The sequence below is a fragment of the Sinocyclocheilus anshuiensis genome, unplaced genomic scaffold (assembly GCF_001515605.1).
Source record: "Sinocyclocheilus anshuiensis isolate Anshui unplaced genomic scaffold, SAMN03320099.WGS_v1.1 scaffold1644, whole genome shotgun sequence".
NCBI lineage: Eukaryota > Metazoa > Chordata > Actinopteri > Cypriniformes > Cyprinidae > Sinocyclocheilus > Sinocyclocheilus anshuiensis.
Genome location: NW_015557451.1, coordinates 1,020,862 through 1,025,292, shown reverse-complemented (window position 1 = coordinate 1,025,292; position 4,431 = coordinate 1,020,862). Strand labels below are relative to the sequence as shown.

Below are 4,431 nucleotides of genomic sequence, written 5' to 3'. Positions count from 1 at the left end.
TCTGGTATTATACTACAGTACTTTAATATATACCGTGGTGCTGCATAATAACAATTTATGTTTTATTTATTAATTTATGTCAACTTTTTTTAAATTATGTCAAGTAGTTACCATAATCTAGGGGAATTCCCAGAGACACGTGTAAGACCATTTCTTTCCTTCTTTCTTAAATGCAAAATACAAGCTGAACATGACATTAGGCTAGTTTAATACGTTAACTTACTATATAGTATTATTATTATTGTATACTATATTCATACCGAAGGCAGGAATTTAACCCAGCTGTCTAGCTAAATAACAAAAATAATGATAACCTAGATATCAACTAAAAGGAGCCAGTGCGTGAAATTTGAGCGTGGAAAACAACGCAACTGCAACTAATGTGCTTATAGGCGGACATCTGCGTGATGCTGCTGCTAGTTAGCTTATACAATATTATCTAGTGTTTTCCAGCTTAAAGGGCGTTTTACAGTGAACAGATTGTTCTCTCCTTACTTTCTAGACAATAAAGCGCCGCTCGGGTTCATTCTTACCACATACCTTTGTTGAAATTACATCCACATGCTTTTGTTTTGCCCCCTGCTTTTGCCGCGCAGTAGACAGACAGACGTTTCTACAAACACCTGAGACGTATACAATCTGTCCGCACGTCCAAACGTTGCATCGACTGAATTCTGCTTATTCCTATTGTAATCATATCAGCGCGATAAGAAGTGCTTCCTGTTATCTACAAGCATTTAGGGAAATGTAGTTTTCTGGTTCATCTTTACGGTTGGCGAACTGAATTTTGGTGCAGTACCGCCACCAATTGGACTGGAGTGTAAAGCGTCGACGGGAGGGCCAATACAAACACAGACAGAAAGATAGATAGATAGATAGATAGATAGACAGACAGACATATCCATAATAAACCTCTACTTCAACAAATTCACCAACTTAATAAAGAACTTTACATCCATTAGTGAAACAGAACAAATAAAGATACTGTTAGGAGAGGGACAGACAGCAACACTTGCTGCAAGATACATGTGGACAGCCTGAGAGACAGCAGGTGAGTGTGTGTGTGTGTGAGAGTGAGAGAGAGACAGCAGGTGAATGTGTATTGTGTCTGACCTCAGTGTGTTACCCTACTGTCCACCACAGTGATCCTTAGTATGTAAGTGTGTTTCTATGTACACTCTAAAAAATGCTGGGTTGTTTCAACCCAACTTTGGGTCAAATATGGACTAACCCAACTTTTGGGTTAAAAATTGAATGTAAAAATTTAACCCAACAGTTGGGTTAGTCCATATTTGACCCAAAGTTGGGTTGAAACAACCCAGCATTTTTTAGAGTGTAAGTTAAAGACTGTGGTATCAAACGTTCACACATTCTAATTTGTTACTGTTTAATACTTCTAAGATGTTATAATATTCCATTCTATTACTGTGATGTTCATTTAATTATTGTTATTATATTATTATTATTAGGTGCAATGATATTACGCAGCGCCTGAATATAGTCCCCAGCACGCTCCCTGTGCAAGCAGGTGGTCACGTTGGTTATGTTGACGGAAGTTAGCATCTATTTTCAGGCGCTGTGTAATATCATTGCGCCTGCTGCATCCATGGTACGGCAGCAAAGTTCCTTGATTATTACGCCGGAATGAGAGTATAGCTCCTAGCCATATCGGCCTAGAAAATCGCAACTTTTCATTTTCCGTCGGTCTTAGTACACAATGTAACTACAGAAGAGTCAAGTTTTAAATAGGAAAAATATAGAAACTCTTTGGTCATTTTTGAGCGAGATGCTAACGGTCTAATCAGATTCAATGATCTATGCTAAGCTACAGCTAAAAGTGCTACCGCCAGACCCGGAGATCGGCTGAATGGATTCGAAAACGGTAACACTCAACTGTTTAACTCTAGGGGAGTTGGAAAATGAGCCTGTTTTCAAAAATAGTGGAGTGTTCCTTTTAATGTGACTTGTAAAGCCAATCACTGGGTTCTTAGAAAAAAAGCTTTGAAAAATCGCAAATACTGTGTTTATGAATATTTTGTTACAACTGCAAAACAGTCAACTTTCTCAACCCACTTAAGAACTAGGGGTGGGAATCACAGGATACTTCACGATACGATACGTGACACATGGCTCACGATACGATAATATCACTATACAGCAATTCTGCAATAATTGATATATTGCTATACAATCCTATAATGATACATCACGATATCTGTCTAACAAAATGCCTGTGAAAAGGTTAAGTGCAAGTTCTCTCTCTTCATTCAAAAAAATTACAATTCTGTCATCATTTACTCACTCTCAAGTTGTTTTAAACCTGAATGAGTTTCTTTCTCCTGTTGAACATAAAAGTTAATTTGAAGAATGTGGGTAACCGAACAGCTGTTGGTCCCCAGTGACTTCCATAGCATTTTTTTCCTTCTATCAAAGTTAATGGGACCAGCAACTGCTTTGTTACCCAAAATATCTTCTTTCGCCTTCAGCAAAAGAAATAAATTAATACAGGTTTGGGACAACATGAGAGTGAGTAAATAATGACAGAATTGTAATTTTTGGGTGAACTATCCCTTTAATGACAAGCTGCAGCATGTTTACTACAATCAGTCTGCTGTTGCTTTAAGAGCGGCATGCATCTAAAATACAGGCAGGCATCCGTTTTTCTCTCAACTGTTAACTTTCAATTTAACATAACCAACTGTGTTTATATGTAAACCTTGTGTGTTTTTGACAGTATTAGCGCAATCAGACGCGAAAGATAACTAGTCCAGTAATCAGGCGCTGTTTGACAGGCTTTTTAGCTTGTGTACGCGCTCAGAAAAAAGGCATGTCAGAACAGCACGCGAATGAAATGTTTAACCGGCAAGGCATGCAAATAATGCAGTTCTTGCATACTGCGCACGCTTTGTCGATTTTGTTTGTCCCATCAATGGTATAAAAGCCGAGGTGGGTCCAGACTTTTGGACTCAAACGTGGCTGGGGCATCTGTTATTTTACTCGCACTGCTGTCCGCCGTCCCTTTAAAAAACTCAATCATTTTGTCGGTGAAATGTAGGCCCCGTCCACACGGAGACGCGTTTAGCTGTATACGCATACATTTTGTATCGTATAGGCGTTTCGTCCACACGGATCCGGCGTTTTGGGAGAGTGAAACCGATATTTCATATAAATCTGAAAACGCCGCCCTTGCGTTTTCGTGTGGACAGCGAATCCCAGCCCCTAGTCAGACACCGCTGCGTCACGTATAACAGCAACAAAAACATGAACAAACACTGAACCATTGTCTTTTTATTAACTAACATTAACACAGATTATTAAATGTATTGTTCCATGTTCTTCTTCTTCTTCTGATGTTTATTGGCGGTTTTGGCAAACCAACTTAAAGGTGCATTACCGCCACCTACTGACCTGGAGTGTGGAGTGAACAGATTTGGTAGAGATAAGGAAATTAAAAAAAAAAAAAAAATTATACATTTACTATTTATATTCTTTCCATATTTCCTGTCTTTTTTAGATAATTGAAGACTTGTTAGAACAGACATTGAATCTGTACATATTACAATATTATTTGGTTGTATTTCTTCAATCCATTGTAGTGCTAATATAATTGCTATTCATTCTGTAGTAAAAACAGACAAATGATCTGATATTCTTTTGGCTATTTTTTGTTCCATGTTCGTTTGCATACCGCGCGCAAGGTTTATGCGCATAGTCTAAGTCTTTCTTCTCCGTTCTCAGTGTGTCTCTGTGGCAGAGTTACAGCGCCACATACTGGTCTGGTTGTATACTACATCGTTTTGTGTCGGTTTCGTGGTTTCGTGTGGACGCAGATATTTCTTGAGACGAGGTGGGGGAAACATCGGATAGGGAAAGCTCTGGCTTCGTGTGGCCCGAGCCGTAGTCTAATCTAGCACTTTCTTCACCATCATAACAAGCAAAAGTCTGTTGTTAACCAAAAGAGGGCGCTGTTGCACAATAAATTAAATGCTGACCCACCATTTACTGTAATGGAAGAACATAACTAAATAACCAGACAAATGCACAAAATGCGAAAGCATTTCATAATCACGTCCCATAAAGTTACACAGTGTTTAGTGTATCTTTTCTAAGTAGGCGAGGATAGATTATATCAACTTAATCCAAACTCTCCTTTCAAGGTTAATAACAAGAGTTTGGATATTCGACAAAATCTGACAATTCAGGGTGATATTACGTTAAGATTATTTTAATGACTGAAAATGTATAACACACTCACAGCTGTATTTGTTTACAACACGCGTTATGCGGTCTGTATGGGAAAAGTCAGAGGTCTGTCTCTAATATTTATGGGACAGGTGAAGGAAAAGGCAGGTTTGTGGCACAATATCGAATCAAAATAGTTATATGGCTTATCCCTTTAAGCTAAAAAATCGACTCTCTCTCTCTCTCTCT

General features: G+C 38.5%; 1 protein-coding gene across 2 annotated transcripts in view; it reads right to left on the bottom strand.

Moving 5' to 3' along the window:
* Positions 1-715, bottom strand: part of LOC107679288 (menin-like) — an 8,657-nt gene extending 7,942 nt beyond the window's left edge. The window contains exon 1 of one of the 2 annotated variants that reach the window (XM_016474811.1): positions 541-715. The gene's annotated coding sequence lies outside the window, so the exon portion shown is untranslated. Of the gene's footprint in view, positions 1-495; positions 514-540 lie in introns of those variants that run through there. The other variant, XM_016474812.1, reaches the window with a different exon arrangement.
* Positions 716-4,431: the final 3,716 nt, after the last annotated feature.